The sequence below is a fragment of the Semicossyphus pulcher genome, unplaced genomic scaffold (genome assembly GCF_022749685.1).
Source record: "Semicossyphus pulcher isolate SPU_LCO1_2020_fin unplaced genomic scaffold, fSemPul1.0.p SCAF_1, whole genome shotgun sequence".
Classification (NCBI taxonomy): domain Eukaryota; kingdom Metazoa; phylum Chordata; class Actinopteri; order Labriformes; family Labridae; genus Semicossyphus; species Semicossyphus pulcher.
This window is the reverse complement of record NW_027211603.1, coordinates 4933739-4948995: the sequence shown is the minus strand read 5'-3', so window position 1 is coordinate 4948995 and position 15257 is coordinate 4933739.

Genomic DNA, 15257 nt, shown 5'->3' with positions numbered 1-15257 from the left:
AGCCAAGTTTGCAGAAAGAAAAAGAGCAGAGAGGACTAACCACTCGTCTAGCTCCCTCAAATGTAACTTTAAAAAGAAAAGTCATTTTTACGCTTCAATACACATAGCTGTTTGACACGATGTATGCTGCTGGCATATGCTGTCCTTGATAGTTTGAAGAGGCACTACAGCATAATTAGAGTCATATAAATAGAACAGTTTAAATATCATCAACACAAATTACTGCATGAACAAGCAGCACTTGTGCTAGCACAATTAACTGAAGGAAATTAGCATTTCTTTTTTTCTTTTCTTTCGGTTACATTTGAATAATCAGTCAGAATTGTCCCCTCACAGGTGCGCAGAGAGCCAGAATAATCTGCTGATATGAGAAATATGAACATGTCCATTAAAGGCGATCTGGTGGCTATTTATTTAATGTTTGGTTGCAAAAGGACTCTTTAGTAGATTGGTAATCTAGTGAATGATGAGTTATAAAAAAAGGAAGTTGACATCTGTCATTATCAACACAGTATTTTAATCAATGTTTCTGTCATAGACAGCAGGCTTAACCTCCACCTGTAGTACACACTACCAGTAAAACGTTTGGACACATTGTCTCATACAAGTGAATGGGAAAGTGTGTCCAAACTTTTGACTGGTAGTGTATGTTACAACAATGTTACAATTTCAGTTAGCAGACGCTTTTGTCCAAAGCGACGTACATCTGAGAGTTAATACGACACAAGCGACAATCAAGACAGTAAATGGACATTGGTGCCAACAGGCAGTGTATTGGGCATTTAATAAAATAATAATCATCATCATCATCATGATTCAAATCCTAGTCAGCATAAACTACATCCTCGATGTCGTCATTATCAATAGCATCAATCTCATTAAGGTCAGAGGTGTTCACAAAGAGCTGGGTCTTTAGCTTCTTCTTAAAGATGAAAGGGACTCTGCGGACCGAATGGAGTTTGGTAGCTCGTTCCACCACCGGGGGACGACTGAGGAGAAGAGTCTAGTTAGAGACTTAGGGCCCTGTTGTGATGGGAGCACCAGGCGCCTTTCATTGGCAGAGCGTAGTGGGCGGGATGGAGTGTAGACCTGGATGAGGGCGTTCAGGTAGGCAGGAGCTGTTTTTGTTGCCGTTTTGTTAGCGAGCAACAGGGTTTTGAATTTGATGCGAGCGAGCTGAAAGGTAGGGTCTGATCTTCCTGATGTTGTACAGGGCAAATCTACATGACCGAGCAATCGAGGCCACATGAACCTTAAAGGTTAGCTGGTCGTCAATTGTGACGCCCAGGTTCCAGGCAGACTTAATGGGTATGAGTTCAGTTTGTTCAAGTTGGATATTCTGTGGTTGCATAGAGGGACTGGCTGGGATGACAAGGAGCTCAGTCTTGGATAGGCTGAGCTGAAGGTGGCGTTCTTTCATCCATATAGCGATATCAGCAAAGCATGACGAGATACGTGTCGAGACTGTAGTGTCCTCTGGTGGGAATGACAGGAAGAGTCATGTGTCAATGTCAGTTGTAGCTGTTAATAAAGGTACTAAACAAGTTAACCTGATTTCACAACCTGTTCATTTGTAATATAAGGTATCCAATAGATTAGCAACATAATGCAGCAGAAAACATTTCAGTAAATCAATGAAAAGAAAGGTCACACATTTAAACTAAGATTAGGATTAAAAAAGAAGAGGTAGACGAATAAAAGAAGGGCATGAAATATGAATAAAACACCAGCGACACATTAAAGAACTTTTCTTTTTGTTGTTTTTTGAAACACAATAAAGAATTAGTACAGACGTCTCGCAGTGATAATAATTCCCTTTTCCTACTTGTGTCCACAAAGGAACAACAAAATAAGTATCCCACATCAAAAGACCTGCTTCCTTTCAAAACCACCACAGGGATTTGTTATCCATTTGAAGTTTAAAAGTGTGTATTAATACCTCTGTAGAACTTTGAAGTGTGTAAATTTGCCCACTCGCAGATTTCCAAAGTTACACTTTCCACTACTGTCATTAAATAACTTTTAATAAGAATGCATATTTTTCGTCCTCTTATCATTTCTTCATGTTTTAAAATCAGCTCAGTTTCACCTGAAATATCACCTGTCCATTCACATGCGTTCATTCTACATTATAGCACCTCAAAAAGTAGATCCACTGCATCGGGATTAATCACTGGTAGTTCCAGAAGTCTCTGATGCCTCGCGGCTATGTTTGCCCCAAATAGTTAACTCCATGCTGGTGTGTGGCAGCCTGTGGTGACCTCCTGCAGTTATTCACAGCCAGGTGTACTTACATGTTACGTGACTTTATTAAACACGGCATTTCAAAACCATTCATATAACAACATATAATCAGGCTCCATAACATGCAATGTGCACATACTCAACACATGATAATTAGGTATAATATTGAAGAATGTGCACATGGAACATGATAAATTTTTTTCCACTTGTGGGTGTTTGTGATTAATTGCATTATCATCTACAGGCTAGCCCTTCCTTGTAGTTCTATAATTAGAGCTCTGGGGAATAATCAGCAGCATAACACTGAAATATTACAAACAGATTGTACCTCTCAGCCCCTCTCTTGGACTGGTAGTATTTCTGCTTCTCTTATGTCTCTCTGTGTGGCTGTCTGTCCTGTTTCTGTCAACCTGTTTGGCTTAGTCTGTTAACGAGCACAGTTTAAGTCGGACTGGAAAGAACGACTGTTCATATCTTTTTGTATGAGGATACAAAGCGCTAGTTTATACACAGTTCAATACCTCTGCCTGAAACAACTCAGTCAGCTCTGCCCCTTTAAGAAACCCCTCCCCTACAAGCCCACTTTCTTCTGATTGGCCAGCTCTCTGAATCCTGCTGAGGCTGATCTTTGTGCAGCGTGTAGAAAAAACTGTGTGAAACCTTGCGTTCACAGCAGACTGAGCTGAAAAGCCTGGGGATTACGCCAACATACTTTTACCTACAGATTTGAAACTTCACCACGATCTGGACATCCAACATTGTAACATTATATATGTCTTAAAATGTGAAACAGCATAATACCCCCTCATTAAAAACCCCAAATGGCAGACTGCTAATGGTGTTAGATCTCAATTCATAGAGTCCATTAGTAGTTGTATTTCGGTCACTGACATGTTTCACAAACTGATCTGGTGGCTAAAAACTGCCACCATCACACTGAAATATGGCGTTTTACAGTCTCTTTCATGTGTGGAGGTACACAGGAAGAGATTTCACAATGAGGGTTACGTTGACATTGACAAATGGCTGCTACATGGTTATAAAGAGACTTTGGCTGTTTGAGAAATTACACTCATGGGAGAGTGTTGCAGTACATGTGGTTCTTGGGAAAAGGAGAAAATGCTTTTAACAGTGGGAGTAATGGGCCAGCAGCTGGGCTCAGCAGATACTGTGATAACACAGATACAATAATGTGTAGGTTTGAGTGAAAAATAACAGCTCATGGAAGTCTTTTAGTTACAGTAAATGATCTTCTGTTGCTGTGAGAATGCTCATATTGTGATTGTCAGACTGTTGTCACTGAAAAATGCTGAAGAGCTTTGTATCTAGTACAACACCGCTGAAAAAGAATCCAAAATATAACTTTGTTCTATTTTTAATCAAAAGTTGGATATTGGTCACAAAATGTTGCACCTTTCCTCTGAAATGTCTTATTATTATTTTTACAACATTCTCGTAATACTAGTTTGCCACAGTGATTAAAGTCGAGCTGAAACAGCATTTCGAGAGTATCTAGCTTCCGTATCGTGACGTATTTCCGAGTGAAACAGGACGTGCAGGCGGGACATATCATTAGAGGGATTTGATTTGATCGTTGAGAAGTGGGCGTAGGCAGACGTTCTCCACAGCGCAGTAGCTAGCTAACTGACCGAGCGTTCTTGGTGCTCCGCGGCTAAATGTTGCAGATTGATTGGTTGAAGTTGTTTGGTGCTAACTTACGTAAGCACGCGTGAAATAGATGCACAATATTACCGGGGATGTGATCTAAAAGGATTAAAATGACCTCGACTTTAAGATTCATCGTCAAAAAATGAAAAAATTAGTTAATGTTGACTTCTTTTAAGAATTGGACTTCTTTAACTTTACATTTCCTAAACAAAACCATTAGTTTTTGTGCATATGCATGACTCATAACTCATAACTGAACTGCATCTAAGAGTGAATGGGGGAAACATACAGATGGCCCGGTGAACAACTCCAACCCTTGGCCCATTGCTGCATGTCATCCCCCACTCTCTCTTCCTGTTTCTGAAACTATCCACTGTCCTCTCTCTATCAATAAAGGCATAAAAGGCCAAAAAATAATTACGTGTGAATGACTTTTGCACATTCAAAAGTAATAAACTGTAAATTGTTTTACAGCAATCTTTATTTTGAAATTGAAACCAGATTTTCCTTATTTATTATAGCTTACTTGCCTGCTTTATTTTGAAAGTCTAGCTGGATGTTGCATATACATTATTTCTTACTTTACTCCACGTGCCAAACTGACACTACAGTGGTACCCAGATTGTCATATTTTGAAGCTTAAGGCCAAAGACCAAAACTGCCTTATGTCACGAGTTGAGAATTATTTTTTTGTAATCTAATGTAAACTATAAAATGTGATATATTTTTAGTTTTTTTTTGTTATAAAAATATGACTACTTGTACGACACTAAGCATTAGTATTTCTTTAAGTTGCCCATGTTAGACTTTCTGTTGCCCCACTGGGTTAAAGGATGCTGATGAATGGGAAAGAGGGCAAATCAGAAGCCCAAACATGCTTGTGCTTTTCCCTGCTCATCTCTTAATGTTGAATAGGCCTGTCACATCTACAGTATAACCTTGTATCATCTCATGGCAATCAGTCCAAGGCCTCTGTAATAATTATGACAGCTGGCAGCTGTGAAAGCTGGGACAGTTAACTGGAAGGTAGAACATATCCCTGTTGAGTTTTCTCAGAGGCTGAACCTTTTCTTTTAACTGCTCTCAGACAGACGGAGTGCGCGACCTTCATCTGTTCAGACAGTCAGGTTTTGGCTGCAGGCCACAGGCTCGGTTTCTCCCTCTACCATCCTTCTTTTTCACCAAATCCAGTAAGTACAGAGGTTTCTCTTTTCTCTTAATATAGTACGACAGGTCTTTGGTCTACTCTAGATACTTGGTACTGCTCAGGTGACCTAACCCTAACCCCGGTATGATTGGCAAGTAATGCATTATTAAAGTTGCACTTGGGATGCTGCGGTCAGAGAACAGATACACCAATTAATTGTAAACAGTGCTTACCCAGCTAGCAGGGAACATTCCCATAACATCGTCTAACATTACCTACAAGTTCTAGTTACGTTTGAAAGAAAACGTTTTAAGGATGTTCATCATTTCAAATAATGTTTTTGCAACGTTAAAACTTAAAGGAAGTCAAAGCGTTTTAACTGCAACATTCAGAAGATATTTCCAGGATGTTATTGAGGCCTGGGGTGTCAGAACGCCTTTTATAAAACATTTGCTCAATGTTACATAAAAACAAAGGTAGAACATGCTCACTGCAACATTCTGAGGATCTTTTCAGGATGTTAGTACGGCCTGAACTATCAGAACGTGATTTATAAAACGTTCCTGAAATGTGATTTGAACATTCTCACTGCAACTTTCTGAACATGTTTTCAGAGAACGTTCTCCTGCTATTAAAAGGAACATTCTGGGAACCAAATAAAAACTTCCCGCTCAAAACATTACCAGAGCATCGCACGTAACATTCTCAGAACGTTCTTAGAACAAACGATTTCCAGCTGGGATTCCATTTGTACGTCAACTTTCCTCACTGTCACATGATAAGCACTATCTCTCTGCTGTAACATGGAGCAGACACTTTCTGTTCATGGTGTCTGCCTTCTGACTAATATCGGTAACTAGTAATGATATCTGTGAGGGCACTCAACCTTTCGGCCCTGTGAGAGTGGTGAAAGAATCAACTCACTGCAATCAGGTGTGTGTGGCACTGATTGGCTTTGATTAAGCCCAGGTGTGGGGAGTCTTCATATACCCTGAGTCTCCAGTGCCCTGTGCTGACTCATTATCTCACCTTCAGAGGTAGTGAGAGGTTCTCCATGTGGCTTCTCTAGTTGTCGGTGTATCTGCAAACACCAACTCAGAACTTTATGTGGTCAACTGCCTGTTTCCCAGGGAATAATTTGGGGTGCTGGAGAGTTTTTGTGACTCCAGTGTTTTGGGTTATCAAAGGCAGCCTTTGCCTTTAGCTTCGAGTTTTCTGGGTCTCCTGCACAATTTCGGTTTTGAGTCAGCTGCTTGGCAGCGGTGATTTAGTTAATCATTTTAGTGCTTCATTTCATTAAGGAAGCCTGTAGCGGCTCTATACAGTTTTGTTGTCTTTTTCCTCCCCTTTCCAATCTATCGCTACTGCGATTTTGTGGTCATCCCTCTGGGATAACTTTTAGACACCCCTGGGTCTGCACCTGTGTCCCCCCCCCCCCCCCCCCCCCACCTTTCCTGACAGATATCTTCATAAAATGTGTTTTCTTTTTGGCTAAGGTAGCGCAACAGTAACATTCGGTGGCCTACAGAAGTTTTTATCATATTGTTCTTGTGAAAAATATCAAATAAAATCTCAAGTTACAAACTATTTTAATGATCCAAGCTCTACTTATTTTCAGAGGTGCGTGACCTTACATGGAATGAAATTCTTGGTTAAATAACCATTCTTGCATCTGAACCTTTGTATGTCTGGCGGTCATGGCGCCTTTTTTTTTTTTTATGATTGTAGAATGAAAAGTCCCAAAAATTTGAGGAATGGACAAACATTCCAGCTCCTAATTTAAACCTACATTTCACATGCCATATCGAGGCTGTGGAAGCTCAGTTAATTAGAGTGGAATTCCAGCTCAGCAGCAGTTCTGTTTATTTTGATCACCCCAGGGAGATTAAGGATACTGTAACATACGGTGCATACCCTCCAGTGTCTCATCTATCATCACTTCCTTGTCTGTGATAAAACCTATAAATTATTCCCACCTGCTCCTGCTGTCAAATGTGCATTGCCTCCAACACTGCCCTTCATCCTGTCTAACTGCTCCCCTGAGACTAAGACTGGATCTATGTTTATGTGTTGGACATGCTTCCTCACCATGCACTCTCACCAAGGTTACATTTATGACGATTGTTGTCAAAGTGACATTACTTAGTCCGTCTCACAGCTTGGACCAGCTGTAAAGAGCTGGCTGTAATGTAAAGTATGAAAAGCAGAGTCTGTTTGTTTTACCGCTGTGCCCAAATTTCACTTCCTAGCCCAATCATAATGAAACAGGTTTGTTTGTTCTGGTTTCCATTTGTAGTCCAAGTAGCAATGACTGATGAAGTTAAAGCTGGCTTTTGTTTAATGCAGTAAACGATTTGGGTGGAGAACAAAAGACATAGAAGGCTTTGGCCAAAATATGAGTCTTATACAACAGTTAGTTCCAACCAAGTAATCTGATTGGACAAGAGGCATTCCACGAGTGCTGATACAGAGAACAACATCACTGCCATTGTTCACTGTGTGTATCACTCCGCCTCAGCCAGGTGTTCTAAATACTGTTAATTAACATTACAGCAGACCATGTATGTCTACACTGACCAAGCTGGCACCTCTGAATCACACAGCAGACTCGTATTTCACTGGTTGATGATAAATTAAAACAAACAGATACATGTACATGATAAAAAACAGCTGATCTGTGGTAACCTGGAGACACAGAGTGCAGGAGAATGTTTGGGTTGCTTAGCAACAAAAGTCCAGCTTCAGTTAAGTTGTGGAACTAGTTGAGTTGGTGGAGCAAAAAACAATCTGTTGTTGGTTGTTACTGTGTACTTAAATACTTACCTTTTATACATCTCTGCATAGAGATATCAACTGAATTTTGCTGTCTCAAGTTGCCGTTGGCTGTAAACTCTATAATAACTTTTTAATAATAACTTTATTTATATAGCACCTTTTAAAAACAAGAGTTTACAAAGTGCCTTGACAACGAAGCAAAGCAAAACAGGAAAACAAGCAAATCATAAAACCAGCAGATCACAAAAACAGGCAAAGCACAGAACCCAACAATAGGAGAACCCACACAACATGGCCAGGCCTGAGACCGAGGGGACAAAGCAAGACAAAGTAGATACAATAAATAGAAATAAAATAGCTAAACCAAATAAAAGAGAGGAAATGAAGCAAAAAGAGAAATAAGAGCTGTAAAAGCAACAAAATAATGATAAAACAATAAAAGGACATACAAGAACTAAAAGCAAATAAAAAGATGATAAAGACAGAATAAAGTGAAATACAAATTTTGAAAAGATAGATAAAAGCCAATAATAAGACGACATCACATAAAAGCAAGTCTATAAAAGTGAGTTTTAAGAAGAGATTTAAAAGATGTCACTGATTTTGTGAGCCTTATCTCCTCACCTAAACAGCCATAACTAAATCATAGTCAGGCAATAGACGATGGGCTCAGAGACTGTGCCGTCCCTTAATCCACTCTCCTTTTCAACTCCAGTTCAGCTGGTGGTGGTGTCACTTTGTGTAATGCTCTTAGACACGTGTGATTTTTGTTCAGAAAATGTTCCAGTTAAGGTTATTGTTCAGGATTTGACTCGTGACTTTTGCCACTGAGTGAACCCAAGCTTTGACTTAAGAAAGATCATAAGATGTCCATCTTTATATACATTTTTGCAACTCAGATTTATTCCAAACGATCCCCTTTGCAAGCCCAGAGAGGAGAAATATTATCTGCATCAGCAGCTACTTCAATGATAAAGCAAACTTTCAGCATCCAAACTGCAGGCTCACTGCTGTTTCAACACCTCTTGTTGAGAGTGCTTCTGAATAAATTACCCTCCCAAAACAATTGGTACAGTGTCCACAGTGATGGATGTGTTCCAGATTGTGTTTATCAATTGAGAGCTTTGTCTCAATTTTCCAATCTACATTACTGTAGTCATCTGGGGCCACCAGCTCTGGGTACCAACAATGAGAATGAAATTGAAAACACAAGAGGCTGAAATGAGTTTCCTTCACAGATTGTGTGGGCTCAGCCCACAGGGATAGAACGCAGAGCTGGAGACCTACAGCTGGTTCACACTGAATGGACCTGATGGAGGTGGTTTGGTCCTCTCATCATGCCTCCTGGATGTCTCCCTGAGGTATTCCAGACACTAGAAAGAGACCCTTGGGAAGAACCAAACACACAGAAATTATGTATAACTATCTGGCCTTGGAATGCTTTAGGATCCCCCTGGAGTATCCGGTGGTCGTTTTATATGCTGCATTCGTATGCTCCTCTGGTGGTCCCAATTCCCATGTTGGGAAGTCGTTCTGTCTGCTTTAGTGTGCTCATGAGCTTTGTGTTGTAATGTGGGACCAACATGGTGGCCCTGAGGAAATGTTTTATTTCTCAGAACTTATCTGGTTCACGCTGCAACGGTTAAAACCTGATACCACAAAACGAATTACAAATTAGTGAAAAAATGTTATCAACAATGACGCCAACATGTTCCTTGGTCCACTATGTTTTTTGCTTAATGTGATGTCAAGTCTGTCAACCTGGCAAGTTGTGCACCACAATGTCTTTGCCTCATCCCGTTGTTGTTCCTGATTTAGGGAGCATTCCACTCGGAAACTACTATTTTCCAATTATTCTGACACCACATGATGCAGGGTTAAGAAAAGGACATCTCACAGCCTAACAGAAAACAGATTGAATGATGAAATTCAATTAAATAGGATTTTTTTTGCGTGTCCATCGCCTGTCATTAGAGAGATCGGAGTGGCGAAGAGAATTGGTTAGGGTTGGAGGGGTATATGGGGTACTATACGGGCTATAGCTGAATAAGACCCTTCATTCATACCCTTTGCTTGACCAGATGTTAAAAAAATGTGGACTTTATTTTCATTGTAAAGTCGCAATCGCTTTGCTGTTAGTTTCGTGTTTTAATGTGGACAGGGAACTTTTTTAAAAGAACCAAACACTTGAAATTGTTTCTCAGTATTTTCACATTTATGCATATGGCCTTGTCTTGCTGTGCCGGCAACACATCCAGGGGAGGAAAAGTTCAAATGCAAATGATTTGAACTAACACAGGACCTCTGTTTGAAAGCACTCAACAGAATCTTGTATTATCTCACCTCATCCATTACAATGACTGCCTGAACTGTTGCCTGTGCCCGCGGCCCGGCCTGCAGATACAGCAGACTGGGCAAATGATTTCTGCCCATCTGAGGCCACAGAGCTGCCAGTCGTCGCCAACCTCCAGCTTCATTTTAGCGGAGAATAGTGACAAGCATCAGTGCTGCGACCTTCTGTGACCAACAAGGTAATATACCAGCATATTATTGGTAAGGGACTTATGTAGATATTTGACATTACCGCAGTCTGAGGCAGCAAGAGCACGATTTCCTCAGAGAGTCTGCAAACTCCCAGTAAAGGCTTTATTAAAAGGAGTGATTTATCTAATCTGGAGCGAGGAGCGATGATGTGTGAAACCATGAGAGATGATTAAACCTCTTGAGTGTCAGGGAGATGGTCCCTGTCACATCCAGCTCCTCGTCAGAATTTAAGACCTCGCTGCCGTGACATGTCGTCCTCTAAACTCAGCACTGTTCACCCATTTTCTTTTATTCCTCCCTTTGTTCTTTAATCCCCAGTTGATGTGGCGGAAACACAGAACTATGAAATTAATTGCTGTAACAATTCACCTCGCAGTGGGTGAAAGTGCCAGTTTAGGTGACTTTTCACAGAACTTTATTTTATCCACTGGTGCCAGTTTACTTTGCTACTACTCTGCTACTTTGACAGCAGTTTAAAGTGACATTTGTTAAAATATTCAAGTCAGGGAGGCAATCGACAAAAATGCATGTTCTGCAACTGCACCTAGCTATTTGATTGAGTTGAAACCAACTACATTTACATTTTAAAGTTTATTCCTCGGCTGTTTAAAAGTCCACAATCTTGTTTGAATTGCCGCACAATGCATCTCGGCATACAGTGGGCCGCGAAGGATGCACCTGATGGATCCTTTGCGGCCGGGGTAATGGAGGACACATTTGTCGGCCGCATCTGAAGGAGCCTTCGAGTTGGGACAGCCTTCAACGTGCTTCTGTGACGCAGTCGACCTTCAAATACGGCCTTTGAAGCCTGCAGTCCCTGGATTGGGACACAGCTACTGTCTACTAGATGTAGGATGTTTAAGCACAAACTACCTGCATGGCTAGATACCACTTAAGTGGCTTTTTTGTCTTGACGGACCCTATAAGGAAACCCTTATCTGTTTGTTTTTTGTTAGTGTCACACATGTTTTGTCATGTCTTCCCGTTAGGTTAAGTTTTCTTTTCTTTTTTCCTCCTGTGTCCTGTTTTATTTTGAAATCACTCACTCCTGTCTCTGTTTCAGGTCTGTGTCCTGCCCCTCCCCCGTCGTGTGCTCACCTGCTCCTGATTGTGCTCTCCCCAGCTGTCTCATCACCCTCATTACCTCATGTATTTTACACCCTGTCTTCCCCTGTCTCGTTGCCAGTTCGTTTGTACCCTTGGGTCGCGTTCCAGCAATCTGTTCCTAGCACTCATTTTTGACTTCTGATTCGGACCCTGTGTTGCCTTTTACCTTGCCTTTTTCCCTCACGGTTTTTGGATACCTCCGCCTGATTCTGACTACTCTTTTTGTGTACCGAACCTAGCCTGGCATTAAAACCGTTCTGAATTCTGACCACTGGTTTGAGTTTGATTTTGAGTCCTTCATTTTGGTCCCCGGTTCATGACATGTTTAAGGAAATGAAAGGGCCCTTGAAACAAATTTTCTTTAAAATAATAGGTTAACTTACGCAACGTAAGTTATGCTAGCTAGTTAGCCCGCTAGCTACCTGTTGCTAGGCGACAGGAGCGCCGTTTGGTGACGCAAGGGTAGACCGGACTGTCCCACTTCAGTTTGGCTTTAACGTCTACACAGGCTATGAATGGAGCCTCCTCCATGGATCGCCACGTTCGAAGGCTGCAGCCCGTGGATTGGAACACAGCTAGTAGCTCAGTCTGTAGGGACTATGCTTGGGAACCGGAGGGTGACCTATTCAAGTCTCGGTACGGACCAAGTGTGGAATTGGGGCTGGTAGCCGGAGAGGTGCCAATTCCTTTCCGGGGCACTGTCGAGGTGCCCTTGAGCAAGGACCTGAACCCCCCTGCTTGGGTCACATGTCCATGTGCAGCCCCTCTGACATCTCTCCATGAATGCATGTCCATGAAGTCCTGTTTGTGCATGTGTGTATTTCGGGCCTATGTTCGTGTAGCATGTTTGTACTAACAGAGTGAAAACATTGAATTTACCCGTGGGGATTAATAATGTTCTTCATCCTAAATGGTCTGATTCACGATGGCTCAAATGTACAGATTCTTCACAGACCTCACTGCTGTCAGAACTACTTTCATCGGAAGAGCTCTCCACTGAAGAAATTGTTGCTTTACAAATGTTAACAGTGGCATCTGCAGCTAATCCAGAGCACCAAAATATACATACAGTTTACCTCCATTAAATTTGTGATGATGCAGAAATGTTACAATCTGAAAACAAACCTACAAACAAAAGTATCTGAATGGTGAATACTACATAAGATTTGTTTTCTTTTGATTCTGTAATTTGTAAGCGGATGGATATAAGATTAGACGTTTTGCTGTAAGAAGGTAAAAAGTTACTTCATCATGAAAGGGATAAGAATGTAGAATAATTTGGATGGTATTAACAAGGCTTTTTCAGTGCACTCAGGTTATTCTCACTAAGCTGCCATGCTCCTTTTCATAAATCTTATAAAAACCCATAATACTAACAACCTCATAAAACAAAAGCCTCCTTGGGTCACGGTACACTGCCGGCTTTCCACAGAAGGCCAGATAACCGAAAGCTTTACAGTTGCCAGAGGCAGAGATCCAGTTTATAAGTGAGCACATGAGCACCTTTGTCTTCTGCCTAAATTACACATATATGGTAGAATATATAGATTCAGTGTAGGAGTATAAGAGGAAATCCTTTCCGTCATACATTATATCCAAAAGCATGTAAATCAAGAAATGTGTAAATTGGTCTTGGCGTGTGTGTGTGCGTTTATGTGTTTGCATAATGAGGGCACGCTGCTGATGGTGGTGTGCAGAAAGCAGCCTCTCTGTGTATAAATAATACAGCCCAGTGAGATTTTCATTTTCTCCCTGATTGACTCTGAATTGGAAAAGCATCCTTTGGACACTGATGGCAGGCAGTGACATCACACTGAAAGGCACAGTGCAAAGATTAATCAGAGATTCATCTCACCATCCATTTTCCAAACTGCTCATACTGTACAGGCTGGTGCGGGGGCTCGAAGTCAATCCCAGCATGCATTGGGCATGTTGTAATACTCCCTGGGCAGGGCCACACTGTGTGATGATCTGGGAACAGTTTTCCTGCATATTGGGTAATATAACGTATTTACGAAACTGCGCCCGGAAAGTCATCCTGAATGAGATTGTATTAGAACTGTTCCGGTTGAATTGCGATACACATCATCTGCATCATTTATGGCGTTCTTGCTGGTAGCAAGAACACTAGAGAGATGATATGCCTTAATGATGATGTAAGAGGAGGCGCTAACCTTCAAGCCTGATTTGTTCCCTGAAGGTTTGCAGTGGAGGCAGGACCCTCCTGAGCCCAATTGATTGACCCCTTAACCCTACGCCCCTTTTTTCACAGTTCTGCGTAAGTTAGTGTCCATCGAGACCTCAATATGCGCTATTTAAAATATAAACACCAGAATGCTATGAAAACTTAGGATCTGAAACCTAGATCAAGGGTGTAATTTCCATTGTAACATTGGTGGGGATGCACTCTGCTCTCTCCCTGCCTTTTGAAGCATTTATGAATTCACAAACAAATAACTATCAGGTGATTATTGTTCCATCGCTGCTTGAGACTGAAAAGAAGAAATTACTTTAGTAGCCTATATGAACTCTAATCCTGCGACAGGTTGTGACTTTTGATACCACTCGCTTTCACGATGAGGTGTTTCCGCTGTAACCAAAGGCGTTAGGGCAGAGATATAAATTATTACCATTTATAATATTTAAACAAACTCACCCAGGGAGAGGGGGAGAGAGAGAGGGGGAGAGAGAGAGAGAGGGAGTGGGCATGCATATGGAAAGTGTGGACGTGGCCCAAAAAAGGTGTTCAACATGTTCAGCTGCAACGTTCAGTTCAGTGAAGTGAATGAACTGTAGACTGGAGTCCTGGTTTACAGACAGAGTCATGGCTCTCTCATATGAGCGACTCATCTGCAGGTTGAAAGGGCAACAGTTACACGTGTCATATATTAATCTTTGGACAAAATTATCGGTAGGGACAATTCAGTAGGGACATGCCCTACCGTCCCTACCCAGGTCTTCTCCCTTGTATAGAACATGGCTTTTGCTGTGGAGAAAGCAGCGATATCTTTGCAAATAATCATGCAAAAATTTGTAATATGATCATTATAACGAGCATTACAAAATGTATTCTTGATATCAATAAAACCCTGCTTAAGACTGACATGTGAATGACAGTTATACAGATATTTTCTTATACATGAAGCTTTAAAAATATATAAATATATTTCCTAGGTAAAGATTTCACCACCTACCTCCTGTACATTTCTTCTGCAGGACAACTACTCAGTTGAGGGCAATCTAAAACTAGTGGTACTGCCAAGGCGGGGATTGGGATTGGGCCTTGATAGATTCCTTTACAGCTTGGTTGCAGAGGACGTGATTGAGCTTTTCAGTTGTGCGAGGTAGAGGTGTTTACAGATCAACTGTCAGAAGTTGTTGTAGGGCTAGCGCATTAGCTTCAGCTTTAGAAATCAGACTGATTATATTGTTGAAACCACGTACATATATCTCGCTAAGTCCTAAATATTGATTTTCAGCGCAGCTCACTTGTTTTGTCTTTGTAGATGTTGGCAATGAAGGCCTAATTTTTCAAATGAAAATAAGTAAGTTTTTTAAATATATTGCACTCCCATTATTAAATAAAATAGGAAAAGAGGAAAAACTAATCTCTCTTTTTCGCTTTATCTCACTGACATTCCTTCTAATTATTCTGTGTAAAAATGACAAAGGCCATTTTTTACAGTAGGATATATTCAGAGGAGATGAGATGTCTAGAGAAACGCTGTTTTAATAGTAATGATTTGGTATAATTATCACGGAAACCAAACAC